Genomic DNA, 27,500 nt, shown 5'->3' on the forward strand with positions numbered 1-27,500 from the left:
CCCAACAAGCCATCAGGCAAGACCAGGGTGCCAAGCCACCTCCCAAATGCCTGTTGATTAGCTCTATTCAGAACACCCCCATGTCGCCCTCTGCCACCAAAGCTGTCCCCTCCCCCTCCCCGGCTTGGTTGTTTCTTCCATCGAAGTGTTGTAATCGGCATGGTCCTGGATCCCACGGAACTTGGTCCCATGCGAGTGGAACTTGGAAAAAAGGGAGTTGCCAAACCTCAGGTTTTCATTCTCAGCATGATGGGGTCGACAATACCCAACAAGCCGCAAGGCAAGGCCGTGTCCCAAGCGCATGTCGATCAGCACGACTCAGTGCATCACGTGCACAGCCCTCTGCCTCATCAAAGCTGCCGTCCTCGGCTCTATTCTCGTTCTCATCGAAGTCGTTGAATTGTGCGTAGTCCTTGATCCCACAGAACATGGCTTCTCTCATCCTCAACGGGTGGAACTTGGAAAGAGGGAGTTGCCAAAGCTTGAGCCTTCACTCCTGGCAGCATGGGGTCAACTAGTCCCGCCAAGCTGCAGGACCAGGATGCTTCACAAACACGTCAAATGGCGTGATATTGGGCAGCTCATGCGTGGTCCTCTTCACTGCCTCAGTAACATGGCCCTTGGTCCTTTCGGTCCCTGGAGGGAGGGGCAAAGCATGTCACCTCCCCATCACCACCAATGTGTGTATGTGTGTGCGTGTGTGTTATTTTTTTCAGTGTCTATATGGATGTGAATGCAGCATGCCTTTCCACCCTCCCCCTTTCCCCGAAGACGCTCTTTGACCTCTTTCGGGTGATGCGTCGGTCTTTCTGCATGGCAGCCTCTGGTTGGTGGCAAGTTGGGCGACTCACCATTGGACCAAGTTGTCTGTTAGCCACAATATCCATTGGACCAAAATTGGCACCAATGAATGGGCTATGATGCTGTCGCTATGCATGGAGCGCCGCGTGATTGGCTGATGCTCTGCAAGCACAGATGTGGAGGCTTTGAGGGTCAGCAAAATAAAAAAAATTTGTGTTCCTCAGCTGGTGCACTTATCTTCTGGGACATTCTGCCCACACAAGCTACTGTCTATCTGCCTCCCCCCCCCCCCCCGCGCGCCACCCAAATCTGCCATTCCATCAGGGAATTCCTGCCTGATTATTTTATCTCAACTGGTTCAGTGTGAATGCTTGTTGTGTGTGCAGGCCCGAAGCCGGGATTCGTTTGTCAAAGTATTGTGATTATTTATTTTTGTCTGTCTCCATCCGTGATTCTGTTTGTGTTTGTCCTCTGCCCATTAAATATTTATTGATATTCCCTCAGCCTGTATGTGCAGCTGTTCCTGCCATTCTTTCCCATGTAAACCAATTCAGATTATTGAGAACTCCTGGAGGTTTAAATTGGGGATAATTTTGATATTGATGACCAATGTGGCTTAGATCTCATTTGGGGTGTAAAGCGCATTCTCTGCTCAATGCATTTTGTAATCATGTTAATTGCGGTCATCCATAAAACTTTCTCTTTGATATGTATGATTCTCACATTGCTGTGGTTAAAGTGGTTGATGTGGAGGCCATACACATGACAATATGTTGTTGCAATCAGATTGCTTTGCAAAAATGTAAACATACTTATTCAGGCACAGAACATTGTCTATTAGCAGAGAAACACGGAACATCTGCTCAAGGTAAAATGTGAGATGGTACCACCACATCACAGCACTCTCAGTATCAAAGTATAGTTCAGACATTAGATTGATCAGTTTTGGTGGCACCCCACGAAGACCAAGAATCCTCCAGAGGGCATCCCGATTCACTGAACCGAACGCTTTGCAGAGATCAACATGGGCTGTAAGCAGCCCCTGCCAAAACTCTCATCTGCGTGTGGTGAGGTCCTGGAGGCCAAGGATACGGTCAACCATTAATATCTTTGGTGTAAAGCCTGACTGCTCCAGGTGCTGATTCAAGCAGATGGTGACAAACCCTATCAAGAATTATCCAAGCAAAGACCTTGCCCGGCACCGAGAGGAGCATCACCCCTCGGTAGTTATTGCAGTCCTGATGATCACCCTTTCCTTTCCAGAGAAGGACAACAAGGCCCCTCCTCCAGTGAGTTGGGATGATGTCTGTGTTCCAGGCAGAGCACAGAAATGCATGCAACGACACGAGTACAGTATTTCCACCAGCCTTGAGAAGTTCAGCATGGATGTCATAGATCCCAGGAGCTTTACCCCATTTCAAACGGTTCACCGCAGCCTGTGTTTTCACAAATGAAGGTGGATCACAGTTGATTGGAGGGTCAGCAATGTGGATAGTAACACCCCTGACATCCAACTCAACAGCTGGTGGATCAGCCTGGTACAGCCGCTCAAAGTAACCGGCCCAGTGGGCCTTCACTTCGGACTCCTCTGTCAAGAGCCTCCCACTCTCTGCTCTAACTGCAGTACACCAAGGAACGGGCTTGGAGGAACACAATGCGTGAATTCCCCTGGAAGCAGGATGAGAATGACTTGACCACAGATGATGCTCTACCCCCTCACAGATTCCTCGCACATAAGCCTCATTGTCCACCTCAGTTTTACACCTCAACTCCCCGAAAAGCTCAGCTCTGCCATTAAGCCTGGCCCTGCGACTGGTCAATGGTCTCCAGTGTTCCTTGAGAGCCAAAATTCTTCTTCACCCGACAGTGGGCTCCAAGACATCCACAAGCAAAATCAAGGATGGTGGTCTTGAAGGCACTCTGCAACTCTGCAAGATTCCCCAAAGCACCCAGACTGCCCAAATCCCCACTCAGCCTGTTTGCAAAATCCTCGGCTACCCTCTGATCCTTGAGCTTGCCAACATCCAGCCTTGGCTGGGATGGTACCATTCTCCCGGATGTAAGCTACAACTTCAGAGTTGCTACTACAAGCCTGTGGTCGGCGTTTCGGAACTCAGCACTCTGGTAGACTCTGCAGTTCTGGATCATCCTCCAGTGACCATCAATAAGCACATGGTCAATCTCCTTTGCCACAACGCCATCGCTAGAATATCAAGTCCAGCGATGAGTTTGTTGATGCTGAAACCATGAACGAGCCACCCTAAGACCATGACTTCTTACAAAGTCAAGGAACTTAGTGATTTTCTAGTTCATAGTTCCTGACCCATGGGGACCAACACACATCTCATAACCATCCCTATCAGTTCCAATCGATTCATTGAGATCCCCCAAGACTCGAAGTATATCTCGTCTGGGGCACTGATCAACCACAGACTCGAGTGTGCCATGGAATGCGTCCTTCACGGTGAAATCACTCGCCTCAGTCAGAGCATAAACAGAGACCAGGGAAAGGACACCCAAGGAGTGACGAATCCTTCATGTCATAATACGCTCGTTAACCGGTGTTACCTCAATTACCATAAGAGTCAGCTGACTGGACAGCTACAGCAAGTCCTTGGGCAGGGTAACTATCAGAGCGACCACACCAATAGTAGGTTTAACCACCCACCAGGGAGTGCTGCAATACTGATGTTCAAATGCTTGAGCTCAGATGATAGCAAAGACAGGTGATCATCCTCTCCTAGTGATGAGACAATCCAGGCACCCACCTGAAGAGACCGCGTCAGGTTAACCCAAGGAGACTGCCGTTTGGTGGACAACACTTCAGCACCACCCCAACACACACACCACTGCAATCTGACCTGGGAAGGTTACCCCGTGGTTTTCCTCCTATCATGGAAGAGTAGTGGTTGCAAAGGCTTTGCCCCAATCCTGTCATCCAGTGAGCTGTCCTGCAAAGGGCATCTGCACAAGAGGTACTCCCACGGAGTGGGTTTTCAATTTTCTTTGCATTTTTCTTGTGTTTTGCAGAGTGAATGGTTTTATGGTGGCCGGAGTGCAAATCCTGCCACCATCCTCCAAAAAAACAAAAAACTGCAGGAGGATGTCTGCAGACATAGTTGGGCTTGAGATATTGTTGTCTGTTAGCTCAGAAGGAGCTCCCCTGCCCTTTGATAGGTTTTGTTTTTAATCCTGCTGGGTGTCCATATCCAAACACCCTCCTCACCAAGAAACCTGGTGGGGGAGACAGTTTGGTCACCGACAAACTGACCATGAAACAGGTTAGTACAGGTTTACATGTTACCTGCAGCAAGTCACATCTAATGTGACCTGACCTGAAAATAGTATTTTGTGAAAGTATTTTCTGTCACTGACAATATCTCGAAAAGCGTCTTTACCATGTTCGGTAAAATAAATAAATAAATAAATAAGATACAACATGCTTTTCGTCACCTCCAACTTGCCATGTGTGACTATTTCCTGAACATTACATGTGAATTGCATGTCCTTGCACATATGAAATACAGTCTGTTTATAGATCCTGTATTTGCACATTATTCAGCCTTTAAAACTGACAATTAATAAAAATACGTACACCGGTAAAAGGCCATCAAAAGGACAGGTTGGAGGTTTTCTTTGATTAAACACTTCAAATATGAATCATGAATATGGATTGGAATCAAACCCCCATTTATTTTATTTTATTACAACCCTCTGCATGGGTGGTAATCAAAATGTACCTTCATTTCATGATAGAAGATGCATTGTTCAGTCCTTAAATGTACACTAGAAGCCTGGGGCCCTAGGCCTGAAGCCTGAGGCCTATACATTATGAGCAAAATGGTGGACATGTTTTGAATTTTTGAGGTTACCATTGTAACATTGCCGACTTATTCATTGTCTCCTATGAAAATATAAATTGATGAAAATAAATAAATGCAGGTAAATGACCGAAGCCAACGGGGAAGCCTGGAAATTTTGCGTGCCAACGGACATCGAAGCACCAACACGCCAGGAAAAATCACAGAACCGTCAGAAAGCATCCGTAAATTAAAATATACATTAACTAGAAGAGCACTCGGTAGAACGCATACCTCCGCCACATAATGCCTGATCCATGAGAACATATCGGGCCCAGTACATTTTTGAAATATCATGCGATACAGTGCTGCGTCATTTTTGACTCTGTCTCTCAATGGTGAAGAATCACTTTGACAATTAAATAATTCTCGTATTCAGATCCAGAGTTGGATTTTCATCAAAATTGAATCAATTCGTCCTTGCGACATACCCAACCTGTCCAGCAAGTTTTGTCCGAAGCCGTCCACAACTTTTTGAGATATCCTGTACACAAACAGACAGACAGAAAGGGGTGAAAACGTAACCTCCTTCACCTTCGGTGGTGGAGGTAAATAGATGAATAGAATAAATGCAGGTGAGCAACACGAGACAATGAGGAAGTTTCGTAGGATCGTATGGGATAGCTCAGAGGTATATCATACTCACGATCTGGTTTGATATCATGTCCAACGATGAATTGTTATCCTGGTGTTTCATAGACAGGGTGTTGCACATGAAGTATGCCATCCTTTGGAGGGAGTTAGGTAACACTGCTATTCCATCTGCTTGCATTCGTTGATTGATGTTGAATATCTCATGGTCCTTTTGAAAAAAGTGGGCCGATGTGTGCTGAAACTCGAACTTAAGTTTGAAATTCCTGCCCTAATTTCCTTGGGATAATACTTTAGTGACAAAGCCACACTTCAGAAATGATGCAAGAAGCCAGGTGCTTCTTCTGCTTCTTCTTCTCCTTCTTCTCCTTCTTCTTGCAGATGGCAGCTTGGTTGCCAGGTAGCTCTCATTTTGGTGACGCACAACAATGCCGCTGATGCTGTGCCCCAAGACCAATACACTTGTTCTCGTTTCGCTGACCTCAGAAGGATGACAGGTTGAGTCAACCCCACCTGATGGTAATTCAGCAGCCAAACGGGCATCAAACTCAGGAGCCTAAGATCCCAAGCCAGCTACCCTAACCGCTAAGCCAACACCAGGCTGAGCCAAGTGCTGAAAATGTCTGACACGAGAGAGCATGCATGGAAAGAGCTCCTGCCGGTGAGTTGGGAGGAGAGAAGGCAGAATGATGATTTCACTTTATGAGCCCTGAGTCTGGGAAGTCGGTGGTTCGAAACCTGACTGAGTCTTACCAAAGACTTTAAAGATGATACGTGTTGCTTCCTTGCTTGAGGCTCAGCATTTAAAAGGATAGAGCACAGAAAAACAATGCTGGGAAGGGAATGACTAAAACCACCCAGTATAACTCTGAGCAAGAAACTGCTTCGGCAGTGGCCATGTTCTGTAAAGAGTATGGTTCATCAAATCAATGGTGATTGATAATCAAAATACGTGATGGCATGAACATGGGAGGGATCTTCCATTCACCGCTGTTTGTCAGATAAATGACGATTCAGCTTTCTAATGAAGCAAATAATGTAACTGAATGGATAAAATTATCCTCACAATGATGTGAATTACTTAAATCGCTGAATTACTGACAATCCTCGTGACACATTATTTAGTTTTTTTTGGATGTGGATTGGTTGTCAGGACACCTTCTAGCCTTGCTTCGAATGCTGACCCAGCTATACACGGTCTCCCTATTTTGTTTTTTTTCTGCTTGCAGGGCAAGGCATACATGAGTGTGCCATCCCTCAGAATTCAGATGGACGTGAAGCTGGAGAACACGTCTGCCAGCACTGATCGTTGATGGACGTTAAATATCTCCTGGCGTCATTCGCGAAGAGCAAGCGAGTTATCACCGGGACTCTGGACTCTGGACTGTGGGCAGTAAGCGGTCTGATCTTGGAGACTCCTTGACATCTGCGGATCTAGGACCTGCACAGCAGCTTCTACACGACAAGCAAAACGGTTCTGCACTGTAAGCGGGAAAAGCGTCTTCAAGGCCACTCGGGACTCGGCTGAAATAAACACCGGTATCTGGTACGTCACTTGTATTTTAACTTACTACCACTTAACTTGGCTTGTACAAACTCGTTCGATCAGAGCGGTCGATAGCTGCACTTTCGTGATTTGTCGGCACTGGGACAGCGTACGTGTTTCTCTGTAGGACAGACTCGGGAATGTCCGCCATTTTTTCTTTTTAAAGCTTTTTGTTCACATAATCAAGGACAGGGCTGACCGGATGGCCTCGGTCCTCGAGGTCTGCATACTCGCCTCTAAGCTGCTTCGCCTGGGTTCGAATCCCGACCCTGCTGTAAGCTGTCATCCCGGTGCTTAACAGGCAGGGTGATTCATCAATGTGTGTGCCGTTCCTCGGATGGATGTTAAACTGGGCGTCCCATCTGTTGGGATTAGTTGGTGGACGTTAAACATCGCACGATGTCCTTCACGAAGAGCAGGTGTACTATCGCTGCAGTACTCTAAAACAAATTCCCAATTACTGCCCTAACTACTGCTGGGAGAGGGATGGCAAATTGCCCAGCATGATCCTTGCCAAGAAACTGCTTTGGCAGAACCAACGCTCTGTAACACAGACTATGGTATCATCAGAAAGTCAGTCAATCAAAGACAAGCTATGTGTTCGTAAAGCAAGAGCTGAAGACCAAAGTGAGACACAGAACTAGAAGAAAGAGGGAAATCTTTACTCCAAACTACTTGTCTCCATTGCCTGTAACAGTGGAGCAAACAAGTTTTGCCAAAACTTTTGAAGGAATTACGTAACACAGGCTAAAACACCCTATTTACCCTCATATAATGAATTGTCTTTAACATTCATCCGACCTCCTATCTACCAACCCCTGTGTGTTACTCGTCCATGGATGGCTCCCCATTCACGCCAATAAATGGGTTCTTTGTACATTATCATTGTTATAATTGCTGAACACACCTCGTATTTTTCACTCCACCTTATTACACTTCAGGTTCTGGATTGGCCAAATGGCCGGACTTATGTATTTTGGACCAGGCATTCTCAACCCATCAGTGGTCCACAAGGCGCCACCTCGTGGTCCGTGGAGATCATACCAACCTGAGAAGACGTGGCATTTTGGCTTAAATGTCTTAAATCAGACTTAAATGCCATAAATAAGGCACCAAATAAAGTTATTATTATTATTACGATTATTATAATATTTTATTTAAACATTGCAGCAAACAGCAACATACAACTTTCAGTTCAGAGCACCTGTGTTTTTTAAGTGGTGTTGTTATTTCTTACGTGGGCCCTGACCTTGATGACATATCGGCTTACTCAAGTGGACCTTGAGGTGCAATAGGTTGAGACCTCCTGTTGTAGACGTTGCAAGTTCAAATACTGACCACACTGCAAGGACAAACATCTCAGTAAGAGCTGACAAAAAAAAGCAAGGACAAACAACTCAATGCGTTTCAATAAGGAATAACAAGGAAATGTGATGCAGGAAGGGGTCATGCGGCCCATCATGTCTCCACCACACCAACACCAGATTAAATGGCATAGTTTGTTCAGACCGCCATATGGCATTGACCTTCGGCATTTAGGAATAGAATGTAAATTAAGAAAATGTGTCCCCATCCATTATAATCTATCCATAAAACTCAACGTCATGAAAATCAGAGGAAAATTATTCAAATTATGATTAAAAAGGTGCTTTTCGTTAATTAGGTCACAATCCAAACAAAGTAGGTCAAGGACCCGAATCACGTATCAGGTGCACAACTTCAGTGCAGGTTCACTGTTGTAATGCAAGACCATATTGGAAGGTCAAGCGGTCTTTGAGATTAATCAGTATCCACATCGGCAAAATTGAGCGATGACAGAAAACTCGTTATTTTATTTTTTTTCAGACCGCCATTTGCCCTTGCCCTTGACCTTTAACCTGGAGGGGTATGATGTAAATTAAGGGTAAATGAGCTTTACTCTTAGCTAGAGAGGGCGATTTCGTTTCGATCGGACAAACCTTGGTCAAGTTATGTTGAAATATCTATAATTAGGTCATGACCTCAAAAATTAGGTCAAGGTGCAAAAAAATGTCATGCTTTCATTCACATTATTGATGCCAAATTTAATTCCAAAAGTCCCATCCAGCTAAAATAGCTCAGAAATGGATACAGTTCGGAAATTGGGAGTGCAGGAAGAATTTTTTTTATTCCTAAGTGGTAGTTTAATACTCCTGGGGGTCGAAGAAACTCTGTGGTATCATTAAAAACTGGGGGCACTCATTGTCAAAACAAAACCCTGCAACAGCAATAAGCCTTCCCCGATCCTTTAAGGGAGTCTTAATAAATCCACCAAGCTGATGACAATATCATTAGGGTGAGAGGGGGAGGAATGGGGATGAGGAATGTGTGACAGGCTCAGGGATATCACCAGAGTATTAAAAATAAAAATGGAAACAATTGTGTTTTATTATTATTTTAAAATTTTGGGGGTGGGCGAAGGTGTTTTTCGGGTGAAGAATATACAACACTGACCACACACCATCCCATTTCCTTCACATAAGAGTGCTTTTGCAGCAGCTTTTGTCATGTCAAGGACGGTATCTTTGGGTTGCACTTACCACTCAATTTTAAGCAGAGCAAACAACATTGGAAGAAAATGCCATTTATTTCACGATAATGCTACAAATTTGCACTAAAACTACGAAATGTCGTTGGCCTTGCGATGTACAAAATGTCTTTTTTTTTAATAAATCATGGAAAAAGGTTCACTCCTGTTTCTTCACATGCATTTGTAGCGACATGATGCTTTACTTGCTTGGAAAGGCAACACATGCTGTTGTAGAGGAATTTACATGAAGTAGCTGTCTCCACAAGATTGAACAACTCAATGTCTCAGCCTCTCTTAGAAAAATGATCAAACAAGAAAAAAATACAAATGAAAAGAAAAAAAAACTCGATGAATGAAAATACTGTAATACTAATAACACTCCTCTCTGTAATGGTGTACCTGCCTCACACCTTCCTCAGCTTGGCGCCGTTGCAAAACCAAGGCCTTCAAGATCATTGAAATCTCCCGCGGTGAAACTGAGTCTGTGGGCCTTTCACTTCACCATCACAGACAGGTCGGTGGTCTCTCTGTCTCTACCGCCTCATTTCTGGTCTTGCACCCTCTGCTCTTTCCATGCCTTGTCCCCACCCACCCCCCGGGTTTCTGCAGGGCACACATGGTCCACCATAAACCCCTTTCTGGTGAAACTCACAAAATCCAGAATCACTGCTCACCTCCATTCATTTGTTCCTCATTTCTTCCACCTGCGGAATAAACTATCACATTCTCTTCAACCTCATTCTTCCCTCAAGGTTTTCAAGATAGCTGTTCACCTCCATCCAAGAATCCCCCCCCCCCCCCATGCAAAACCATGACCTTTTCGATCTTCCTGAGACTATCCCACTCTCCTTCTGCTGTTCATTTTGTTCTGTTGCGTCCTGATCCGCTCTATGTTCGACTAACAGCCTCGACTCTAAAAAAAAAAACCAAGGTTTGTTGGCAGACAAGGCCGCTTCACCTCGGAGCAATTTACTCGATGTACATCATCTCTGCGCGCAGATCTGGAAAGTAGTGATTGCACCTAAAGTCGGTCAACAGATGAAGAAAATAGTGGATTATAGCTTCCTTACATGCGCTGTGGAATTATACAGCAACAGCTGAGACTGTATTCATTGAAAAAAATTACTTGTCATAATTGAACAATTTTCCTGTGGCCCTGTGATCAAAACTTACTGGTGCTAATGGAGCCAAGTGAATAACAAGATATATTAGTGAATTAATATTTTGGCTACAACTTGGTTGTGCATACTGTATAGCATTTCGTGAAACCAATTTGGGCTGCAATGGAAACTTCATAGAAAATATTACCTCTCATCACCTCCTCATAGGAAATGGTTCAGCCATTCTAAGGCTTATGTTCTCGTGTTGTTTCTACATTGACGACGAAAAACATCTGAGTTCCCTTACAAGGAACATAAACACAGGAGGAAACCATTAGGTCCATTAATCCTGTGCAATGGTTGCTAACCTTTGGTTCTTTATCCGTGCTTTAGCCTTTTAAAATGCCGAGCATCAAGCAAGGAAGCAGCAGACACCATTTTTTAAAGTTTTTAGTATGATTCGGCCAGCGTTGGAAAACTTTGCGAATTAAATTGCATTGGAGATGGTAGAGAATAAATAATAACGTAAAATAATATCAACAAAGTAAAATTATAAACACGTAATAAATTAATAATAAAAGTATAAATGTGAATGAAACTCCGTTGGGTAGGGAAACTGAATAATAAAATATAACAAGAAGATGACGTCGTGCAGAGCACGATACTTGCAAAATCCACAAATTTGACCTCAAAAATAATTGGCTGGTTTAATTCAGCAACCTGATATGCAGATCCTCTTCAAATTTCAACTCAATCAGATGAAAATTGAGGATTTTAGAAAGCTCACCTACATTGTTGACCTTTGGCTTATATTGACCTTTTGGCCAATGTTGACCTCAAACATAATTGGTGGTTGAATTCAGTAAGCTGAGATGAAAATCCTTTTCAAATTTCTAGTCAATCAGATGAAAATTGAAGATTTTAGAAATTTGACAAATTTTCTGACCTTTTGACCTCAAAAAACAATAGGCTTCTTGATGATAACAAACTCCACCATGTGGTGAAGTTTCATGAAGATCGGTTTAAAATTGTAATCTGTAGGCGACTTTCTTACAAACACACTGAATAACAAAATCGACTGACCAATAAAGTTGAAAAAATCTTCGATTTTACAAGTAATAAATAACATAAAATAAGGATAATAAAAGTAGGGAAATATAATTCCAAGTGCATAATTGATAAACAGGAATAAATGTGTAACGAAGTCCTCATGTGATGGTTGTGGGTCAGGGCCAGGAATTTCAATCATTCAGCAATGTACAGCGCCACTTTGTGGCTAAATGAGAATAAGCAGTCTCCCACTTAAACGAAGAGGCCTGACGTTCAACTGAAGGTTGCAGGAATTTGAAATTTCGCCAGGTGATGGTCGTTCGTCTTCTTCTTTTAACTGCCACAATTATTCCCACATTCTTGTGGGGTTGGCCTGAATAAGTTTTTGGCTCAATTCTTTCACAAGCCGGCTGGCCAGGGCTGACGCTCGACGAAGTAATTAGGGCTGGAATTTCGAATTTGGACATGGTATCAGCAAGAGCTTGCCTACACTTTGTGAAGGACACTGTGGGATCTTTAACATCCACCAAGGAATCCTGGCAGAGGGGATGCCCAGTTTAATGTCCATCCGAGGGACGGCACACCCATTGATAAATCACCATCCAAGGGACGGAAATTGAAAAAGTTTTATTTTTGCTATACATACTGTATTATATTATGAGCTGGTAATATACACTTACCACAAATAAAATATGCAGGAAGCAGTTTGTAGAATTTTGTACAATAAACAATAAATTATTGAAGTCATCAACACAAGTTATATTAATGTGAATTACAAGAAACCACAATAAAAGTTACAAATCAGTGAATATGTGAATTTTTTTTCAGCTTGTTCTCTCACTTGAGAGTCCTTGAGTGGGTTCAGGATGACACCAAGGAAGCAACTTTCAACAGAACAGTGTGTGAAGATCGAAACTCTGCGAGGAGAACGGCACACTATGAAGAAAGTTGAAGAAAAGCTGAAGATCACCTACAATGGTGTGAGGAACACTTTGCAAAACCGGAAATAAACTGGCTGAAGAACCAACCTCCCCAGTACAAGACAATAAAAGTCCAGAAAGACCCTGAAGAACATCCCCACAAGGTAAAACAAGCAGTTGAAGTTGCTCAACTTACATGACAGAAGAAAATTAAAATAAAAAAACCACTGCTAAGACCACAGAATAAGGTTAAAAGACTGAAATGTGCAAGGAAACACCAAGATTGGGTGACTGTACTATGGAATTGGGTACTCTGGTCTGATGAATAAAAGGTTGAGCTTTTTGGATTTAAGAGACGAGAAGCACCCGCTCCCAAGGGGAGCTGTCAAGGGGGTCATGTTATTATATTTATGCCTATTTTACTCCAAGGGGTCCCAGGATTACACACCCAAAAAATGGTTACGATCGGTTCAGCCGTTTTTGCGGTACCTGGAAACAGACAAACGGACAGACGGTGAATTATCGTAAGATGCCAGTTCATACATAAAAGACCTGGAGGACATTACGACATGCAATGTTTGCAACCTACTGTTAAACACAAGGGAGGCTCTGTAACTGTCTGGGATTATATCTCAGATTTTGGAGTAGGAAAACTTGTTAAAATCAATGGGATGCAAACAAGAGGAAAGTACAAGCAGATACTGCAGCACCATGCAGTTCATCGCAGAAATTGTTCAATCCGAGGAGTATTCCTTTTTCAACAAAATAATGATCCAAAACAAACTTTCAATGGAGTAAAACAGTATTTGGAGAACAAGGTTACAGCTGGTGTCTTCAAAGTGTTAGAATGGCCGCCCCAGAGTCCAGACATAAGTCCCGTGGAGGCCATATGGGATTACCCAGAAATGGAGAAGAACAAGAGGAACCCAACTAACCTTACAGAACTGTAGAATGTACTCCAGGATATTTGGAAAAATATTGCTGTAAGAGTGTTTCAGTCATATATAGGAAGTATGGGTAAAGGAGTGATAGCACTCAAGAATGCAAAGGGCAGACACACAAAGTATTGACTGATACTATAAAATGACACTGTTATTGTTATTTACTTCAGCAGTTTATTTCACACACATTTTTAAAAGCTGTTAATTTACAATAATAAACACACATGACTGTTATCACTGATAATTTGATGAATTTAGCTGAAAGTATGAATATCATGGGAATAACCCAAACTTTCGCACAGTACTGTATGTACATATTGTTACGGCTGTGAAAATTTGCAGAACACCATAAAGGTCCTTAGTTCAGTTAGATCCATAAGTCTGTGTTCAGTTAGATTTCCCCACCGTTGTTTAATGGGGTTTATTCGTGTTATCAGGGCTGTGAATCTTTAGTTAGCCGTTTTTCTTTACTATCGTTATTTTGGACCAACCACCAGCATCACTCTCATCAACCGCTTCGCAACAACCACAACCACACCTGCCTCTCAACAACCACGCCATCCTCACCACTCCGCCAGCAACCATCAAGATCTCCACACCACAAACATCGCCTCACCTTCGTCTCCGAAACGACGCCATCTTTGCACCAGCCGCGGCGAGTCCCCCGCGAACAGCGTCGCTGCAAACCGACGCGAGGGTTTCGTTGTGAGCGCAAGCAACGGTGATTCCACGCACATCCGCTCTGTAAAAGCTTCGCCTCGGAAAACGGATCACAGGAGAGAAAGGGGCGGGGCCTGTGGGGTCGAAGGGTGATGATTTCAAACACGTCGGCTCGCTCTCGGAGAATCGGATCCAGAGGGCCAGTGATTTTCACAACGTCCGCTTTCCGCGCAGAGGCCAGAGGTGAGAGTGCGGAGATCAGATCTCGTCTCACCAGCCCTATAAAAGGCTGCGCAGAGCGCCAGTTCAACGAGTCTGGAGAGGTTGAGTAGCCGCGTGGAAGTCTGAAGCCTGCAGTAGCTGGAGAACGGAGGAGGCGCGAACGGGGAGCGTGGCTAAGCCTGCTGTGCCGCGCAGAGCTGCGGAACATGTACGAGCCGGAGAGAGCTCGCCCGCCAGCGCCAGACGGTCCGAGGTGATCGGGCTTCGGGACAGTCCGAGCATCGCTGAGGAACGGACGGGTTCTTACAGAGCATCAACTCTAAGAGAGCAAAGGCCCGTTCATTCCTCTCAGGCGTTGCCGGCCGGGGCCCGTACCACCAGGCCTGGGCCGGACCGCGGTTACGCTAGCTGCCATGGGGAAGGAGCATCGTGGGTCGCCCAGCGAGGAAGGTAACCTGCGCGGCCTCGCGGAGCCTCTGCGGTCTACACGGCTCCACGTTATAAAGGCCCACGGGCCCAGTCTGACTCCCTTGTCTATGGGGGTGGTCTTTCTCCTGGGGTTTTGTTTTCGAATGCATGTTGTGGCGCCGTGTCTTGTAAGTAAAACCTGTTAAGTGACTGTACATAATTGCTCATAGACGGTCGTAGCGCTTTTTGCTCTTGCTTTTATTGATTCCATACCTGCATGACTGTATACGTGTGGAAAATAATAAATGTGCTTGTGTGAATGTTAACCAGTTCGTCGTGTCTTTTTTCCCCCATTGAACCGCTATCTCGCTCTCGGAATACTAGTTGGGTCTTGAATACCGATAAATAGAATCGGGTCCGGCGAGGTATGGCGATAATACCCACTCGATTATCCCAGAACGGAACGGACCGCTTAAGTGGATCGTGTCCAAGCAGGCCTTCGCCGAGGTACGGTCCCTCGGTAGGTTGCCCGCGCGGGTACTTAGGTATATCGATATTCGGCGATTGACCCTATTTCGCGTGGGTAGAATACGGACTGGGCCGTGGTGGGATTAAAAACCCACCCGTGACTGTTTTCTGGCGTTGTTCCAGAAAGTCACGACTGAATTGTCCGTCCGGTGGGCGAGACGGCCGCCATTGGCTAAAGCGGTCGTTTGCACGCTGGGCAGTATAGATTCGTAACAATATATATGTATATTTGACCTAAAGAAACAATTCCAACCTGATAAAGGCAGCATGACATGAAATGACAACATGACATGCGCACCACTTCGCCTCCAATTCTGGATGGCTTCGACAGGCCATACTCAGGTCTAATTTAAAGACCGAGGATTTTAAAAGTCACAAGTAAAGGACAGTGGAGCCGTCAACCATGGTTTTGTCCTTATTATGGGCTCATCGGTATGACATACCACATGATTGCTCTTCTGTTTCAATGTTTTATCCACCCTTCCAAGCACAATCCAACCCTCAAAGCCTCCCCCTGTACTGCACCCTCAATGCCTCCTCGCATGTCCCTAACTCTGTGGACCTGAAGCATCCAAGGCCTCCACTCCAACCTGACAGCTCCCTCAATCCAGTTGCAGCTGATAAACCGGACATCATCTTTTTAACAGAATCCTTCCCACAGGACGTCCCTGACTCCTTACCGTCTCTCCCTGGCCTTCTCACCAGGGTGGCGGAGTTGCATGTAACATCAATAACTAAGTCATTGTCTTAGTGGTTGTGTATTGATCTTAACCCTCCCAACCCCAAGGAGTACCTTTGGCTAAGACAACCCCTCCACTCCACCTCTTGTTTGTGTGGTAGAGTGATGACTCCATCTGCATTCTCATTTTCTCTCTCTCTCTCTCTCTCTCTCTCTCTCTCTCTCTCTCTCTCTCTCTCTCTCTCTCTCTCTCTCTCTCTCTCTCTCTCTCTCTCTCTCTCTCTCTCTCTCTCTCTCTCTCTCTCTCTCTCTCTCTCTCTCTCTCTCTCTCTCTCTCTCTCTCTCTCTCTCTCTCTCTCTCTCTCTCTCTCTCTCTCTCTCTCTCTCTCTCTCTCTCCCCCCCCTGCTGGTTGTTGGTGAGTTGTGCGTGGGTGTGGCATCATGGTGGCTCTGTGAGTGAAGCTGTGAGTGCTGTGTCCTGTTGGTGTTTTTCCTATCCCCTTTTTGCTCCCCTTGTGTCCTTGCATGTGGTTGTGAGTTTTTCTCCTGTGTTTCCCTTTTTTGTTAAGACAGGAGAGAGAAAGAGAGCACGCACAGTAAGTGTTTCGCAGGCCTGTTCAGGACTTCCTGGTTTTGGGGCCTGCTTTACTACTTGCTGTGTTTCTCCGTTTCGCCCTTTTCTTCGCTAAATACTTCGTTCATATTAATCTTTTGTTTCCCTCCACTTGCTACTTTTGCTTGTGGCAGTTTGTTTTGGTTTCTTGATCCTTCAATTTACTTTGTATTGTTTCACATTATGGCTAATGTACTTTTGCATCATCGTGTGTATGAGGAACTCACTCCAAAGAACGGGGTCATAGTTTGTCCACCGGACGGAGTCAGTGTTGATGATGTCGTTATGGGTTTCGGAGAGCTCTTTCGGAGAGCGGAGAGCGTTATGGGTTTCGGAGAGCTCTTTCGGAGAGCGGAGAGCGTTATGGGTTTCGGAGAGAAATATTCTCGCAGCGTCGAGAATGAATCAACGTGTTGTGCTATTTTTTTGTCTGAAGAGCAATACGTTGCTCAGACGGTCGAATCCGGCTTGTCTATCCCGCTGGATCTTTTTGTTTCTGTAAGTCGTTTGGACACACCTGCTGTTAAAATTATTATATCAAATAATCCACCTTTCTTTCAATGCGAGGAGATTATCGCTGCTTTAAGTTATTTTGGTACGGTTGTGTCACGGATTTCCATGATCCCATTACGTTTGCGTTCTGGCTTTTCGGTTCGACACATTATGTCGTTCCGACGCCACTGTTACATTGTTTAGAAGAATGGTACACGGTCACTTAGTACTGCTGTCACTCTTAAACATAAATATCATAGCTACCGAGTTTATATTGCCACTGAAGTGATGACATGCTTTATTTGTGGCAAACATGGACATTTAAAGAATGCGTGTCCGAAACCAATCGTTCCTCGTGGTGAGTCTCAACGTGTGGAACCTAATGAGGAATGTCAACACCAGGAGCCCAAAACAAGCACTAATGATGCACCTGGAGCTGCAGAACCCAAGCCAAGCACTCGTGGGACATCTCGAGTGGTGGAACGTGCACACACCTCCCATAATAATCAGCCCTGGAAAACAAATGCAGAAGTTAAAGAATCTCAAGTAGACGACGAGGGTTTTGTCACCGTTCACTCCCGAAGAAACCAGCGTCCTAACATCAACGGTCATGATGTAAAGGTGAGCGTTTCTAAAAAGCTAGCGCCATCGAGCAAACTACATGGCTCTCATGTAAATACAGCCAGCTCGCTCGCTGCTTTGGAAACTGAAAACAAATTTGCAGTTCTAGCTCCGGTGGATGTTGACAGTGCTCCTGATTAAGTACGCGATGAGCATGAGCATGAACAAGAGGGCAGTGTTGTGCCCCAAGAAGTAGCTGTGACCACCTCAGTGGTTGCTGATGTCAGCGACATTGAAAGTGAACCTATGTTGGTCCCTCTCTCTACCAAAAGCGTAATGGCTGAGACATCTGCGTTCCAGACAACTCCGGACGTTACAGACGTGGAGCGTACGTGTTCTGCTTCGGTCGCGGCTTTCTCCCTCCCAGCAGAAATGGAAATGCCTGCTCCACCTGTGGTGCATGGTTCAAGTTTGGATCACCAATCAGACTATGATTCTGATGGGGCCTCGTCGTTTGCCTCTGGTGATGGTACTGAAATCTAGAACGATCCAGGCTTATTTCAGGAGCCAGAGGGTGTTCCGACTGTGCCCCCTCCCCAGGAGATCATAAAATTTTTACAGCACACCTTCCATAAGAGACATGTTCAAATTCAAGACTCCTTTCCAGACACGCACAGTCTTATTACCTCTGCAAATTGGCTGCTCCTTCAGTCCGAGCAGTTTGGCATGACTGAGCCACAAATGTTTCGTCTGAGGAAGTGGGTTTTGAAAGCAAGGAAACTACTGCGTCCATAACCCGGCCAATTGACCGATGTCTTTCTCAAAATTCCACACGATGGCTTTCTCGATTTGCTACTTTAAACATTAATGGAGGACGCTCGAACTTACGTAAAGCTGAAGTTAAGGAGCTTGTATTGAAGAACCACATTGAATTTTTTACTCTTACAGGAAACCAGATGTAGTTCCTCCTGTTTGAGCGAATGGGAGAGAATGATGAAAGGGAGATTGTTCTTCAGCAGCTTAGAGTGTCCCAGAGCTGGGGTAGCCATCTTTGTACATCCCTCTCTCTGTAATCTCATTATTGATTTTAATGAAATTATTAAAGTACATTTAATCTCACTCACCTTTACTCTTAATGGTTTTAAACACACAATACTCAATGTCTATGCACCGAGTGACAGTACGGATCGAACTTGTTTTTTTTACGTAGTTAGAAACATCCCTCACACACTTAGATTTTAATGGATTTGTTTGTTTAGGAGGGGATTTTAACTGTACGATGGATTCTACCATTGATCGCAATGGGAAAGAGCCTCACCCAGCGAGCATTATGCCCCTGGCTAGGACTTTGACAACCTTCTCCCTTATTGACATTTGGAGGACTTGTAATCCATCAACACGACAATACACGTGGTGTCGTTGTTTTGATGGCTGTCTGTCCCTCGCAAGGTTAGACCGTTTTTGTATTAATAATTATTTTTTTAAATATTGTGACCCATACTGGTATCGTTCTGGCCTATCATTGGTAGACAAAACATGAAGTGTTCAGCCTGGCGGAGGTACAGGTCGTGGACAAAAAATGGAAACACCAATGTAGTCACTTAACAAGGCGTTGAGGCACCACATTCGGTCAGTATGGCCTGTATGTGCCGTGGCATAGAGTCCACCAGCATCTGGAATTCTGCAAGAGGGATGCGGCACCATTCTTTCACGATAAAGTCAATCAACTCACATCTGTTTGATGGAAGTAGAAAACTCTGTCTCACGCGGCGTTGTTCCAGAATATCCCATAAATGCTCGATTTGGTTCAGATCTAGTGCCTGAGAAGGCCGTGACATATGGATAACATCAGTGTTATGCTGATCAAACGATTGGGTGACCACACGTTCTCTGTGGATGGGGGCAATGGGGGTGTTATGGCCTTGGCCCCTTTTATTTATTTATTTATTTTTTAAAGGTTTAAAAAAATCTCCACAAACCATACTCAACAACAGAAATCAAAAGACCAGAGTTTAAAAAAAATAAAAATAATAACAGAAAGCAAGAATTGAGAGCAAGGATCAGAAATCAGAAACAAGAATCAGAAGATCATAATAAATTCAAGGAAAAAACAAGAAAAAAAACCTTATCCTACTAAGATTACATTGTCCTACTTATTCCCACGGCCTCTGCCACCCCTGGAGGAGGGACAAAAGTGAGGGGTGGGAAGCTTGATTCAAATCATCTTTTAAACATAATTTTCAGCATTAAGAAGAAAGAGTGGCAATTTCAAAATGGTGAACCAAATTGTTCTGTTTCTGAATACAAACCGACTCATGGAAATATGGGAATATGAGAAATATCTACGATATTTCCTGTTAGTACAAGCTCGTGGCGGCCATGAATATAACACATAACACGGTATATACACAAGGAAGAACGCTGAAACTTTTAACAATAGATGCAAAAACTTAGAATAATTTCTTGTGTGGCCTCGGAACCAAGCGAACAACATATTGTTGTGGTTTTGAAGACCCCAGGGAGTTATATCCAACATATTAAGAAACCCTGGAGTTTAAATATTTCAGAAGTATTTTGTTTGGATAGATTACCTTTCCCCTCATATCACTGGATGCTGTGTTTGCGTAGCAGGTTTGAATTTCCTTTGTAACTCTTTTCTATATCCCCTCTCTTCTTATATCCCTCCTTATCTCTCTCTCATTTCCTCTTTATCTCTATTCTTCTCTGCACCTATTTACAGCACATCCATACACACTAACAACACGTTTTACAAAACCAACTTTACATTACAATCACGTCCAATCACCATCGGAATAAAATGGTGTGGACCAGTGGATGCGAACCTCTTCAATGGGAGAAAGCATATGAACAAAGCACCACTGATGGGTGGGTCTGCCATTGACTCCAACACGGAGCCAGGAGCATAGCCAATGAGAGCCACCTGGCAACATCGTCGCGCCAACTGGGAGGCTACACGAGAGCTGCCCGTCCCAAGATCACGCCTTTGGAAAGAGCTTTATATGTCCGGGAATTTCAGAGCTCGCGGCTGTGTTACGTCCAGGGAATCTCAAGGGCCAGAGTCATCATCAAACAGCAAGCAGTGTGAACACAAACATCTGTGAAGATGTGTTCTGCTGGAAGCAAACGAATGAGCCAAAGAGGGTGCGCTGACAAGCTGCTGAGCTCTCTTCCCTGGATGTGCCGGCAATTACACACTGATTTACACGATCTTTCTTTTGCCCCACATGATGCATTACATCTTACACATCACCCTCTCTGCTTTCCCCCCTCCCCTTTTCATGTTGGGACTACATAAGCCCGTAGGCTTGTGTCAGGTGAGCGAGGGGTCACCAACGAGCCCTGCCTTCGTTATCACTGTCTATCACCTTTGCTTGTCTGACTTCCTGGAGTGAATGAGGTGCCTGTGTCTGTAGTTTCCATGATAGGGTGAATGTCTGAGGGGTGACGTGGATTTCAATCATCGAACCGCGTCGTGATCGAAAGGATTCTTTAGATTGTTGAGGGATCTTGTCCTCCTCGAGGATTCAACGTCTAGCCGACTCAGTCTAGCTTGGTTGCTTGTATCGGGATAAAATAAAACCACAGAAGTCCAGTAATAATCAATGTCCACAAGGAGTTCTTTCTTCTGTACCATTTATTTGCTGTCTCTCATTTCCTCCCCACCCCCATATATCCATTCCATTTTATAAGCAGAGAGGGCTCTTGATCGCAAGAACAGAATGCACAGCTTATCAGCCCGGTCACCTTGTACTTGCAGAAAACCCAAGCAATGTCCAAAGTGTCAAAGAAAGATAAGATTATAAGTCGGTGGTAGGCCTTAACAACTAAATAATAGAACGGTAGAGGAAAAACACAAACACTTTGACCTACACAGACTGAGGCAAAGGTTTCTTGTGTAGAGAGTAATAATTTCCCCAACAGGGGCTTACGTATACAAGGCTAAGATTTTCTTTTGTGACACTGCATTGCTGTAAATACGTGCTATTTGTTTAAGAAGTTCTTTCGTTTCCAACCTGCCTGAGTTTCTCTTTCTCCATTGGTTAGACACAAGTGTGTAAATAGTGCATGGGAGTTTTTCCCTGCTGATTCACTACGGTCAGACTAGCTGACGTGCCACTTATGGTTCCACTTGGCCTTACTTGATGTAAATAGGAGTGGGGCATCGAGAGCATAGTTTCCTAACTGGAGAGATTGGCGAGCCGGGAAGGTGATGTGGGGATTCGGCGCAGGGACCCTACCCCTAAGTTAATTGTCGCAGATTTTGTATGCGGTTGCTTAGCAACCCGCTGTGTCACAGAGTTATCCGCAGCTTGTCAGCTTCAGAGTCAAAGGTCGGGAATCATGTCTGAGAGGCTATTCATGACCCGGCCAGCAAACCCGTAACATTTGTTGTCAGGCATGCAGATTTGGCACCCCAGACATCATAATATTTGACGTCATTGAGCACACTTTCTTGCAGTATTCCGCTATGTACCGGAATCCAGGCAGATGCAGCTCCATTGACTCTGAGACGTTGGATCCCATCAGTCAAAAAGTTGCAAATCCAGGCGAGGATCTGTCCTTGGATTCTATAGGTAGTCAACTTCACGAGTAGCCTCTTATGAGGAACACTGTTGAACGCACGTCTGAAGTCAAGGTACACAACATCGATAGGCTTCCCCTCATCTAGCAGTTTAATCCACTTGTTTGCAACAGTGAGGAGCTGAGCAGAACAGAATTTGCCAGGAGTGAAACCATGCTGGCATGTCGTCAATACATTATTGACTTCCATGTACTCCATTACAGCATCGCGCACAAGACTTTCTAGGATTTTCCCTTCCACTGATGTAAGGCTAATAGGTCTGTAGTTCTCAGCCTTATGTGTGCTACCTTTCTTGTGGATTGGTGTTATGTTTGCTTTCTTCCATGCTTCTGGTAAGGTCCCTTCCTCAAGTGATTTATTGAAGACTAGCAGGGGTGGCCGGCATTGCCGGGTCCCTCCCCCCGCCACTTACCCTTCCTCCTCCTGCCCTTCCCCCACACTTGCCTCCTCCCATCCTCTTTCTTTGGACTCCCACTCCACCACTTCCCCTCCCTCTGGACTCTCACTCCTTTCCCCTGCCTCCCCTGTTTAGTGGAGGTTGGCTTTGTGGCTTCCCACTCTCTGGGGATGTGTGCAGAGTAAAAATGCAAGTCATCTCCACAGCTGACTTGTAATACCCCCTGCCACCACTACCAGATGGCGCTACACGATACACATTTACATAGAGAATTTTCGTCGAACTTCCCTCCCGAAACACCCGCGACTACAGATGAAACCAAGTAGCCCATGTTCACCACAAGTTCGAACTTGGTCCACGTGCCAAGTTTGGTGGCTCAATTGGCTCAGTAGTTTTCGCGTGATTTGTGTTATCGACACTCGGACAATGATATTTATTTCTTAGATAAGTGTCGGTTGAAGTGCGATGGAGCTTGCAGTTTCTTTCAGTTGTCACGGGTGGATATTATCTGGACCAGATGACTTACCACACTTCAGTCCTGTCAACTTCCTTTCAACGCCATCTGCTGCTACGGTAACACTGTTCAGGTTTGATCCATCATGCACGTGTGTCAATGTTGACAGGCTATGGAGATCTTTCTGAGTGAATACTCTCCTAAAGTAGATGTTGAGGGTTCCCTCTCGTTCTCTTTCTCTCTCTCTCTCTCTCTCTCTCTCTCTCTCTCTCTCTCTCTCTCTCTCTCTCTCTCTCTATCTCTCTATCTCTCTCTCTCTCTCTCTCTCTCTCTCTCTATCTCTATCTCTATCTCTATCTCTATCTCTATCTCTATCTCTATCTCTATCTCTATCTCTATCTCTCTTTTTTCTTTGTCGTGGTGAGTGAACCATCCTCCTTAACAAGGTTTTTAACTCCTTTTCTCCCCTTTGATTTGCTATTCGTACCTCCAGAAGCCTTTTGGGTTGTCTTCAAGGCCGTCAACAAGCTCTTCTTCGAACTTGATGCTCAAAGGGGAACCCAATCGCTCGGCCCACCTCAACGCTAATCTATCCTTTGATACCCTACAAAATAGATATGATATGTTTTGTTTTTTCCCCGATTTCCGATTTATAAAGTCGGTAATTTTGCGATTGAAGTTGAAATATTCTTCTTGTTCACAATTATCCATGACACACCTGGAAGTAGAACGCCAGATTCGTACCGTCTGCAGGTTTCATCGCGGTACGATTGAACTCGAATGGCGAATAATTTTTGATTTCCCTTCGTGGTTTTTAGTCATACAAACTGAGATGGTTTCATGCTACATCAATGGCTGAAAGATCAGAAAGTCGAGATTTGTCCAAAATACCAGAGTGTGGTTCAGGCCTCGAGGCAAGAAAATGTTAGCTTTTGTGCTCAGAATATTTTACAGATCACTGTTATTAAACAACAGAGGGCTCGATCTTGTGATTATCCGCCATGAATGAAAGACGATGCCATCCCCATGATTAAGTGGAAGAAACAGCTGTCACTCGAAAACTGTAACACCATCTCTACCCAGTTACCAGCACATGTGATTTGATTTGAACAGTGAATCAAACACCTGTGTTGGCCTGCCGGCATCTGATCTCACCTCGACACCACCCCACCTCGACTTTGGGACATGGAATAGACACAGCACGGAAACGGCATGGACATAGAACGGCACGACCACAGGCACAGCGGTGGGACACGGCACGGACACGACGGTGGGACACGGCATGACATGACCACAAACATGACTGCGGGACATGGAACGAATACAGACACAAATGGTGTCCTGGGAAAGTATGAAATGGGATGATCCCGTAACATACAGGACACCTGGTCAGCCTGCGACATTGGGACAAAGAATTTGTCACCAATTAAGTTGGCGGTGTCCAAGTGTGTCTCAGCGGTGTCGTGCCATGTCCGTGCTCTGACATGTCCCATCATCGTGTCCACGCCATGTTGTGTCCCACTGTCGTGTCCGTGCTGTGTCACGCCATGTCCCACTGTCATGTCTGTGGTCATGCCGTGTTTCTGCTAATGCACGGTGTTGGCTTAATGGTTAAGGTGGTGGGCTTGGGATCCTCGGATCTGAAGTGAACATGCGACTGGCGTTTTCATCTTCACCAACACCTCCATTGTTGCCATCTTTATCTTAATCACTCACAAAAGGCTCGAAACTATATCGCTCCATAATCCCTTGAAAGTGTTTTCATCACTACTTTTGTCTCCAATAGTCTCTTCAAAATCGCACTGATCAGATTCATCATACTGAGAACCTTTCGAGTTGCTAATGACGGTGGAATCGGTGTCGGAATCCGAGCTCAAAATACAGTTTCTCCATGTAAAACCATTAATTGGGTGAAGGTGAGTTCAAGGTGTGTGACATCACTGGCAAAAATCGAAAATCGACTCTCCAGGGCTTTTTGGGACACTTTATGATTGGCAAAAATATTTCAAAATTCTTTTCCCTTCAAATTAGACCATGATTAATGACTTTCAATGGTTTTGGGAGAAAAATTTTTTGCCTTTGGGTTCCTCTTCAATGATCAAGGTGTATGTCTCAGTTCGTTGTGTTGTGTGACGTATCTAGCATGTTGCTGACGGTCTGGATCACCCCTGGCATCCTTGCACTTATCCGAAATATGTTTCTTTTTCCTTGATTCATGTTGTGCCTCTTTTGTGATGTAGATGTTTTTCCTCTTGCTCTGGGTAGTTCTCCTCCTTGGTTCAAACTTGTTTATTAAGTGTCCAAGATCATTGGTAAATTGCTCCCATGTTTGCTTGCAGGATTTTTCACAAGTTCCTACTCCAAAGTCGATCTCATGAAGTTCAATACTCAAACTATCATAGTCACCCATGTGAAAGTTGAAGCAGCTATAGTCTTGTCTTTAATGTGGGGATGGATGACTCAGTAGAGGTTGAGGAGGATCTCAATACAGCAATGACCATGAAGTCAAATGGGATCAATATGATTTACTGATGACACCAGTACACCAGTACACCAGCAACTGCACCAACTTCACCAACTGCAGCAACTGCACAAACTACCACAATTACACCAATGACAGCAACTGCACAAACTTCACCAACTTCACCAAATGCAGCAACTACCCCAACTACAGCAACCGCAGAAACTGTACCAACTTCACTAACTTCACAAACTTCATCAACTGCAGAAACTACCCCAATTACACCAACTGCACCAACTACACAAACTTCACCAACTACAGCACCTGCAACAACTTCACAAACTGCAGCAACTGCACCAACTTCACCAACTGCAGAAGCTGCACAAACCGTACCAACTACAGCAACTGCACCAACTGCAGCAACTGGACAAACTTCATCAACTGCAGAAACTACCCCAATTACACCAACTACACTAACTGCACTGACCACACAAACGTCACCAACTACAGCAACTGCACAAACTACAGAAACTGCACTAACTGCACAAACTACCGCAATTACATCAACTACACTAACTGCACCAACCACACAAATTTCACCAACTGCACCAACCTCACCAACTGCACAAACTTCATCAACTGCAGAAACTACCCCAATTACATCAACTACACTAACTGCACCAACCACACAAATTTCACCAACTGCACCAACCTCACCAACTGCTGCAACTGTACAAACTGCACAAACTTCATCAACTGCAGAAACTACCCCAATTACATCAACTACACTAACTGCACCAACCACACAAATTTCACCAACTGCACAAACCTCACCAACTGCTGCAACTGTACAAACTGCACAAACTTCATCAACTGCAGAAACTACCCCAATTACACCAACTGCACTAACTGCATCAACCACACAAACTTCAACAACTACAGCAACTGCACCAACTGCTGCAACTGCAAAAACTACAGCAACTGCACCAACTTCACCAACTGCAGCAACTGTACAAACTGCAAAAACTTCATCAACTGCAGAAACTACCCCAACTACACTAACTGCACCAACCACACAAACTTCACCAACTACAGCAACTGCACCAACTTCATCAAGTACAGCAACTTCACCAACTACAGCAACTGCACAAACTACAGCAACTTCACCAACTACAGAAACCTTACCAACTACAGCAACTTCACCAACTGCAGCAACTGTACAAACTGCAAAAACTTCATCAACTGCAGAAACTACCCCAACTACACTAACTGCACCAACCACACAAACTTCACCAACTACAGCAACTGCACAAGCTACAGCAACTGCACAAACTACCCCAATTACATCAACTACACTAACTGCACCAACCACACAAATTTCACCAACTGCACAAACCTCACCAACTGCACAAACTTCATCAACTGCAGAAACTACCCCAATTACATCAACTACACTAACTGCACCAACCACACAAATTTCACCAACTGCACCAACCTCACCAACTGCTGCAACTGTACAAACTGCACAAACTTCATCAACTGCAGAAACTACCCCAATTACATCAACTACACTAACTGCACCAACCACACAAATTTCACCAACTGCACAAACCTCACCAACTGCTGCAACTGTACAAACTGCACAAACTTCATCAACTGCAGAAACTACCCCAATTACACCAACTGCACTAACTGCATCAACCACACAAACTTCAACAACTACAGCAACTGCACCAACTGCTGCAACTGCAAAAACTACAGCAACTGCACCAACTTCACCAACTGCAGCAACTGTACAAACTGCAAAAACTTCATCAACTGCAGAAACTACCCCAACTACACTAACTGCACCAACCACACAAACTTCACCAACTACAGCAACTGCACCAACTTCATCAAGTACAGCAACTTCACCAACTACAGCAACTGCACAAACTACAGCAACTTCACCAACTACAGAAACCTTACCAACTACAGCAACTTCACCAACTGCAGCAACTGTACAAACTGCAAAAACTTCATCAACTGCAGAAACTACCCCAACTACACTAACTGCACCAACCAC

At 44.7% G+C, this 27,500-nt stretch overlaps 1 long non-coding RNA gene across 1 annotated transcript; it reads left to right on the plus strand.

Moving 5' to 3' along the window:
* The first annotated feature begins 1,121 nt into the window (after positions 1–1,121).
* LOC147031816 (uncharacterized) lies at positions 1,122–15,216 on the plus strand. Its single transcript, XR_015054601.1, has 3 exons — positions 1,122–5,913; positions 6,482–6,798; positions 12,325–15,216. It is a non-coding gene; the product is annotated as an uncharacterized LOC147031816 (long non-coding RNA).
* Positions 15,217–27,500: the final 12,284 nt, after the last annotated feature.

Source organism: Eptatretus burgeri, chromosome 2 (assembly GCF_056783735.1).
Source record: "Eptatretus burgeri isolate ZD-2024b chromosome 2, Ebu_testis_v1, whole genome shotgun sequence".
In the NCBI taxonomy this organism is placed as follows: domain Eukaryota; kingdom Metazoa; phylum Chordata; class Myxini; order Myxiniformes; family Myxinidae; genus Eptatretus; species Eptatretus burgeri.